The sequence below is a fragment of the Maniola jurtina genome, chromosome W (genome assembly GCF_905333055.1).
Source record: "Maniola jurtina chromosome W, ilManJurt1.1, whole genome shotgun sequence".
Taxonomy (NCBI): Eukaryota; Metazoa; Arthropoda; class Insecta; order Lepidoptera; family Nymphalidae; genus Maniola; species Maniola jurtina.
In genome coordinates, this window is record NC_060057.1 from 421,821 (window position 1) to 431,154 (window position 9,334).

The window sequence follows — 9,334 nt, forward strand, 5'->3', positions numbered from 1 at the left end:
GAAAGACAGTGCTTATTAGCTTCGTAAGCAAAGAAGTCCTAAAATAAATATTTGTTTAGGTATAGGCACTTACGAAAAGCACTAGGTAGGTAAGTATAGATTACCCACAGTTTGGATTAACTTAATTGTTATTTTAAGGCAATTAAGCTTGAAAGACAGTGCTTATTAGCTTCGTAAGCAAAGAAGTCCTAAAATAAATGTTTATTTAGGTATAGGCACTTACGAAAAGCACTAGGTAGGTAAGTATAGATTACCCACAGTTTGGATTAACTTAATTGTTATTTTAAGGCAATTAAGCTTGAAAGACAGTGCTTATTAGCTTCGTAAGCAAAGAAGTCCTAAAATAAATATTTGTTTAGGTATAGGCACTTACGAAAAGCACTAGGTTGGTAAGTATAGATTACCCACAGTTTGGATTAACTTAATTGTTATTTTAAGGCAATTAAGCTTGAAAGACAGTGCTTATTAGCTTCGTTAGCAAAGAAGTCTTAAAATAAATGTTTATTTAGGTATAGGCACTTACGAAAAGCACTAGGTAGGTAAGTATAGATTACCCACAGTTTGGATTAACTTAATTGTTATTTTAAGGCAATTAAGCTTGAAAGACAGTGCTTATTAGCTTCGTAAGCAAAGAAATCCTAAAATAAATATTTGTTTAGGTATAGGCACTTACGAAAAGCACTAGGTTGGTAAGTATAGATTACCCACAGTTTGGATTAACTTAATTGTTATTTTAAGGCAATTAAGCTTGAAAGACAGTGCTTATTAGCTTCGTAAGCAAAGAAGTCCTAAAATAAATATTTGTTTAGGTATAGGCACTTACGAAAAGCACTAGGTTGGTAAGTATAGATTACCAACAGTTTGGATTAACTTAATTGTTATTTTAAGGCAATTAAGCTTGAAAGACAGTGCTTATTAGCTTCGTAAGCAAAGAAGTCCTAAAATAAATATTTGTTTAGGTATAGGCACTTACGAAAAGCACTAGGTTGGTAAGTATAGATTACCCACAGTTTGGATTAACTTAATTGTTATTTTAAGGCAATTAAGCTTGAAAGACAGTGCTTATTAGCTTCGTAAGCAAAGAAGTCCTAAAATAAATGTTTATTTAGGTATAGGCACTTACGAAAAGCACTAGGTAGGTAAGTATAGATTACCCACAGTTTGGATTAACTTAATTGTTATTTTAAGGCAATTAAGCTTGAAAGACAGTGCTTATTAGCTTCGTAAGCAAAGAAGTCCTAAAATAAATATTTGTTTAGGTATAGGCACTTACGAAAAGCACTAGGTTGGTAAGTATAGATTACCCACAGTTTGGATTAACTTAATTGTTATTTTAAGGCAATTAAGCTTGAAAGACAGTGCTTATTAGCTTCGTAAGCAAAGAAGTCCTAAAATAAATGTTTATTTAGGTATAGGCACTTACGAAAAGCACTAGGTAGGTAAGTATAGATTACCAACAGTTTGGATTAACTTAATTGTTATTTTAAGGCAATTAAGCTTGAAAGACAGTGCTTATTAGCTTCGTAAGCAAAGAAGTCCTAAAATAAATATTTGTTTAGGTATAGGCACTTACGAAAAGCACTAGGTTGGTAAGTATAGATTACCCACAGTTTGGATTAACTTAATTGTTATTTTAAGGCAATTAAGCTTGAAAGACAGTGCTTATTAGCTTCGTAAGCAAAGAAGTCCTAAAATAAATATTTGTTTAGGTATAGGCACTTACGAAAAGCACTAGGTTGGTAAGTATAGATTACCCACAGTTTGGATTAACTTAATTGTTATTTGAAGGCAATTAAGCTTGAAAGACAGTGCTTATTAGCTTCGTAAGCAAAGAAGTCCTAAAATAAATGTTTATTTAGGTATAGGCACTTACGAAAAGCACTAGGTAGGTAAGTATAGATTACCCACAGTTTGGATTAACTTAATTGTTATTTTAAGGCAATTAAGCTTGAAAGAGAGTGCTTATTAGCTTCGTAAGCAAAGAAGTCCTAAAATAAATGTTTATTTAGGTATAGGCACTTACGAAAAGCACTAGGTAGGTAAGTATAGATTACCCACAGTTTGGATTAACTTAATTGTTATTTTAAGGCAATTAAGCTTGAAAGACAGTGCTTATTAGCTTCGTAAGCAAAGAAGTCCTAAAATAAATGTTTATTTAGGTATAGGCACTTACGAAAAGCACTAGGTTGGTAAGTATAGATTACCCACAGTTTGGATTAACTTAATTGTTATTTTAAGGCAATTAAGCTTGAAAGACAGTGCTTATTAGCTTCGTAAGCAAAGAAGTCCTAAAATAAATATTTGTTTAAATATAGGCACTTACGAAAAGCACTAGGTTGGTAAGTATAGATTACCCACAGTTTGGATTAACTTAATTGTCATTTTAAGGCAATTAAGCTTGAAAGACAGTGCTTATTAGCTTCGTAAGCAAAGAAGTCCTAAAATAAATATTTGTTTAGGTATAGGCACTTACGAAAAGCACTAGGTTGGTAAGTATAGATTACCCACAGTTTGGATTAACTTAATTGTTATTTTAAGGCAATTAAGCTTGAAAGACAGTGCTTATTAGCTTCGTAAGCAAAGAAGTCCTAAAATAAATATTTGTTTAGGTATAGGCACTTACGAAAAGCACTAGGTTGGTAAGTATAGATTACCCACAGTTTGGATTAACTTAATTGTTATTTTAAGGCAATTAAGCTTGAAAGACAGTGCTTATTAGCTTCGTAAGCAAAGAAATCCTAAAATAAATATTTGTTTAGGTATAGGCACTTACGAAAAGCACTAGGTTGGTAAGTATAGATTACCCACAGTTTGGATTAACTTAATTGTTATTTTAAGGCAATTAAGCTTGAAAGACAGTGCTTATTAGCTTCGTAAGCAAAGAAGTCCTAAAATAAATATTTGTTTAGGTATAGGCACTTACGAAAAGCACTAGGTTGGTAAGTATAGATTACCAACAGTTTGGATTAACTTAATTGTTATTTTAAGGCAATTAAGCTTGAAAGACAGTGCTTATTAGCTTCGTAAGCAAAGAAGTCCTAAAATAAATATTTGTTTAGGTATAGGCACTTACGAAAAGCACTAGGCTGGTAAGTATAGATTACCCACAGTTTGGATTAACTTAATTGTTATTTTAAGGCAATTAAGCTTGAAAGACAGTGCTTATTAGCTTCGTAAGCAAAGAAGTCCTAAAATAAATGTTTATTTAGGTATAGGCACTTACGAAAAGCACTAGGTAGGTAAGTATAGATTACCCACAGTTTGGATTAACTTAATTGTTATTTTAAGGCAATTAAGCTTGAAAGACAGTGCTTATTAGCTTCGTAAGCAAAGAAGTCCTAAAATAAATATTTGTTTAGGTATAGGCACTTACGAAAAGCACTAGGTTGGTAAGTATAGATTACCCACAGTTTGGATTAACTTAATTGTTATTTTAAGGCAATTAAGCTTGAAAGACAGTGCTTATTAGCTTCGTAAGCAAAGAAGTCCTAAAATAAATATTTGTTTAGGTATAGGCACTTACGAAAAGCACTAGGTTGGTAAGTATAGATTACCCACAGTTTGGATTAACTTAATTGTTATTTTAAGGCAATTAAGCTTGAAAGACAGTGCTTATTAGCTTCGTAAGCAAAGAAGTCCTAAAATAAATGTTTATTTAGGTATAGGCACTTACGAAAAGCACTAGGTAGGTAAGTATAGATTACCCACAGTTTGGATTAACTTAATTGTTATTTTAAGGCAATTAAGCTTGAAAGACAGTGCTTATTAGCTTCGTAAGCAAAGAAGTCCTAAAATAAATGTTTGTTTAGGTATAGGCACTTACGAAAAGCACTAGGTAGGTAAGTATAGATTACCCACAGTTTGGATTAACTTAATTGTTATTTTAAGGCAATTAAGCTTGAAAGACAGTGCTTATTAGCTTCGTAAGCAAAGAAGTCCTAAAATAAATATTTGTTTAGGTATAGGCACTTACGAAAAGCACTAGGTTGGTAAGTATAGATTACCCACAGTTTGGATTAACTTAATTGTTATTTTAAGGCAATTAAGCTTGAAAGACAGTGCTTATTAGCTTCGTAAGCAAAGAAGTCCTAAAATAAATATTTGTTTAGGTATAGGCACTTACGAAAAGCACTAGGTTGGTAAGTATAGATTACCCACAGTTTGGATTAACTTAATTGTTATTTTAAGGCAATTAAGCTTGAAAGACAGTGCTTATTAGCTTCGTAAGCAAAGAAGTCCTAAAATAAATATTTGTTTAGGTATAGGCACTTACGAAAAGCACTAGGTTGGTAAGTATAGATTACCCACAGTTTGGATTAACTTAATTGTTATTTTAAGGCAATTAAGCTTGAAAGACAGTGCTTATTAGCTTCGTAAGCAAAGAAGTCCTAAAATAAATGTTTATTTAGGTATAGGCTTTTACGAAAAGCACTAGGTAGGTAAGTATAGATTACCCACAGTTTGGATTAACTTAATTGTTATTTTAAGGCAATTAAGCTTGAAAGAGAGTGCTTATTAGCTTCGTAAGCAAAGAAGTCCTAAAATTTTTTATTTATTTATTTATTTATTTAGTAATAGACTTAATTTAAAGAGAAACATTTTTCACCATTTTTTATAGACCAAAGCACTAGATAAAAAACAGACTGGTGTTTGGAATTTTGCAGCCCAAATAGACCGTAGTCTGTGCTAGGGCTGACAAAAAAGAAAAAAAAGATTAATTTATTTTATGATTTTACTCCTATATTTCCATTTTTTACAAACAAAAGAATATAAAAAAAAGAAAAGAATAAAAAAAAAAAAAAAAAAATTAATTTTTTGTGCAACAGTGTTTATATAATAATATTTCAAAAAAAATATAAAGATAGGATAGGATAAAGTTTAGATTATAGCATTGAGTTTCAACAGATCTTGTCATAAAGGCATTTAAAACTTTCAAAACCGGATTCTAGCAAAAATTTCTTTATATAGATTTTTAGTTTTCTCTTTAAGGAATTACGCTGGGCATATAAAAGCAGTTTGGATATCTCCAAAGGAAGATTATTAAACAGTTTTGGCGCCGCAGCTGTAAAATGTCTACTCGTAAATCCAGATGTTCGTCGGGGAACTGAACATCTTTGTTGCCTTTGCCTGAGGTGACTGGGAGTTTGCTCAAACGTAAAGTCGTCTATATATTTTGCCATATACATTGTTAGTTGCCATATGTATATTTTTCTTGGTGTTAGTACTTTACTCAGCTTAAATAGTTCTTCTGTAGGGAATCGTCGATTTTTTCTTAAAATAATTTTGAGATTGAGTTTTTGAGCCTTATTGAGTTTGTCTAATAAAGTTGATCCACATGAACCCCATGCTATGATGCCATACAATATTAACGACTGAGTTAACGAGCAATACACTGTTAAGAGTAGTTTGACACTCATAATATTTCTTAGATCATTGTATATATAGCTCAAACTTCGGACTTTATTAGTCAGCATGTCTACGTGCGCGTCCCATCTTAGATGTTGATCAACAATAATACCGAGATAAGTTGTGCTATTGGTACATGATAATGTTTTGCAGTTTACACAGTCAGACTTATTCAAGCAAGAGTGCACTTTAATTTTCGGAGTCTCGGTCGGAAGACCGGCACTTGTCGGAGAGAAACACATGCATACAGTTTTTTCATCATTTAACGTTAGCAGATTATTGTCATACCACCCTTTAGCCAGGCGAAGGCCATATTCGGCTTTTTGGATGGTACTATCCCACGTGGAGGCTGTAAATAATAAAACAGTGTCATCTGCAAAACATAGCGACTTAGAGTCCGTCTGTCTGTCTGTCAGTAGTGAACAAAAGTCATTAAGATATATATTAAATAGAATAGGGCCTAATACGCTTCCCTGAGGGACACCAAATGCTATTTCTGAACTGTTTTCAGCGCTAATGTGATTTTCAACTCGCACAAATTGTTTCCGGTTCTTAAGATAGCTACTGAACCAGTTAAGAGCATTTCGAGTAAAACCGTATCTCTCTAATTTTTTTAGTAATAATTGATGTGAAATGGTGTCAAAAGCTTTGGCTAGATCTATAAAAACAGCAATTGTTTTATTTTTATTTTCATGATTTACAACAATCTGCTTTGTTAATTCAGCTATTGCATCATTGGTCCCTGTTCCCTCTCTAAACCCGTATTGATTATTATATAGAATATCGGAAGTATACTTGACAATCCTGGTTTTCATTATTTTTTCAACAATTTTTGAAGTAGTGGGCAAAAGTGAAATAGGACGATAGTTCGACATTAGGTTTGTTGGCCCTTTCTTATGTAGTGGCATAATTATAGCAGTTTTTAAGGTCTGTGGAAATATTCCTGTTTTAAAGCTTAAATTGATTATAGATGAGAGTGGAGCAGCTATTTCACGATTCATTAGTTTTAATATTTTAGAGGTAATGCCGTCGTGTCCACAGGATTCCGTATTATTTAGAGAGTTAATAAATTTACTTACTTCAGATGGATTTGTAGGTTTTAAATAAAAAGTTTTATCTGCATGGGAGAAATTAATTTTGTTGCATAGGTATTGCTCTGTAACCCCTATATTGTGTAGATGCTTTTTAGCAAGGTCATGTCCTACTGAACAGTAAAAACTATTAAGAGCATTTGTTATGTTATTTGGGTCAGACGAAAAATTTACCATTTTGTTGTTTATTAACATTTCCTTAATTGGCAACTTTTGTTTAGTTTTTCGATTAGAAGCTTCATTCAGAATTTCCCATATTTTTTTAGAGTCCCCTGAGTGTTTGTAAATTTTTTTCCTAAAGTATTTTTCTCTTGTTTCTTTTATTATTCTATTACAAATGTTTCTATACTTTAAATAATTGGCTTTAACAATAGATTCACTAGGAAATTTTTTGTGCATTCTATGAAGTCTGTTCCTTTTTTGAATACACTTAAGAAGTCCATCCGTAATCCAAGGTTTCAATTTAACTTTAGAGTGAGGTATTGTTTTGAATGTAGTGTTATTGCTTATATGTGTACTAAGAATATCGTGAAATAGTTGAAAGGCTTTGTCAACATCTGTTTCTTTACAAACTTCGCTCCACGATTGACTACTTATATCTTTGAGGAGCTGTTCATAGTCGATACATCTTTTCTGGAAAGGAAGCTTTCGTTGTTCAGGGTTAGAATATTTTTGTTCTGAGGTCACACTACAAAAAGTAAGATAGTGATCAGTAATATCAGTTTTTAACACAGCAAATTTAGCTGTTTTATCTCTTTTTAATCTAACCATGCAGTGATCAAGACAACTATTATCCCTGGTAGGTACATCGATGCCAACGTCTATATTATGAAGGGCTAAGAGTGCTAGATAATCGTTTGACTGAGGGTGTACATTGCCAATAATATTGATATTCGTGTCACCCATTAATATTATATTTCTCGACCGACCTATTTGCTTAAGTTTATGATCCAGGGAGTCGAGGAAAATTTCGATGTTACTGCAAGAAGGCGATCTGTACAGGGCAATGAGAGTGAGCTCATCATTTAAATCAATTTGTAAGCAATTGGACCCAAAAACCACTAGTTCTGTATAGTTATAGACAATAGTATCTCTAATAAAAACAATGACACCATCATTTTGAACTGGATTTATCTTGGTGGACACCGACTTATAACCGGGTAGGTTGTGATTGGACGTATGATGCTTAATCCTACATTCGGTAAGAATTAATATGTCAAATGCTATTTTAAGAAGTTCTAGGGAAACTAACAATTGGTTAAAGTTTTTATGAATGCTTCTAATATTTAATGATATTATTTTAAGTGAATTTTTCACATTAATATACTTACTACATTCAGTAAAGTTGTCTGTGCTAATGCAAAGGTCTGAATTCTGGCACTCATCCAGTTCAGTTGAGAATTGTTGCAAGGTATTGAATTTGAATACTAAAAGTATGCCACCATTTTGTGTTTGCAATGCTAGACTTATAAAAAGTAACAAGATCGTTGGTTAATGCATAGCTAATATTATTATTATTATTATAGTAATATAATATTTTCAATAAAACACTGTCGCACAGATAAAAACGTAGGTACGCACTTAGACTGAAATAATTTATCAAGGTAGGTATGTTTAAAAACCTTAAAACACAGTAATTAATGTAGGTATTACTTACCCATACTCGCAAAATAAATGTTTATTTAGGTATAGGCACTTACGAAAAGCACTAGGTAGGTAAGTATAGATTACCCACAGTTTGGATTAACTTAATTGTTATTTTAAGGCAATTAAGCTTGAAAGACAGTGCTTATTAGCTTCGTAAGCAAAGAAGTCCTAAAATAAATGTTTATTTAGGTATAGGCACTTACGAAAAGCACTAGGTTGGTAAGTATAGATTACCCACAGTTTGGATTAACTTAATTGTTATTTTAAGGCAATTAAGCTTGAAAGACAGTGCTTATTAGCTTCGTAAGCAAAGAAGTCCTAAAATAAATATTTGTTTAAATATAGGCACTTACGAAAAGCACTAGGTTGGTAAGTATAGATTACCCACAGTTTGGATTAACTTAATTGTTATTTTAAGGCAATTAAGCTTGAAAGACAGTGCTTATTAGCTTCGTAAGCAAAGAAGTCCTAAAATAAATATTTGTTTAGGTATAGGCACTTACGAAAAGCACTAGGTAGGTAAGTATAGATTACCCACAGTTTGGATTAACTTAATTGTTATTTTAAGGCAATTAAGCTTGAAAGACAGTGCTTATTAGCTTCGTAAGCAAAGAAGTCCTAAAATAAATATTTGTTTAGGTATAGGCACTTACGAAAAGCACTAGGTAGGTAAGTATAGATTACCCACAGTTTGGATTAACTTAATTGTTATTTTAAGGCAATTAAGCTTGAAAGACAGTGCTTATTAGCTTCGTAAGCAAAGAAGTCCTAAAATAAATGTTTATTTAGGTATAGGCACTTACGAAAAGCACTAGGTAGGTAAGTATAGATTACCCACAGTTTGGATTAACTTAATTGTTATTTTAAGGCAATTAAGCTTGAAAGACAGTGCTTATTAGCTTCGTAAGCAAAGAAGTCCTAAAATAAATATTTGTTTAGGTATAGGCACTTACGAAAAGCACTAGGTTGGTAAGTATAGATTACCCACAGTTTGGATTAACTTAATTGTTATTTTAAGGCAATTAAGCTTGAAAGACAGTGCTTATTAGCTTCGTAAGCAAATAAGTCCTAAAATAAATATTTGTTTAGGTATAGGCACTTACGAAAAGCACTAGGTTGGTAAGTATAGATTACCCACAGTTTGGATTAACTTAATTGTTATTTTAAGGCAATTAAGCTTGAAAGACAGT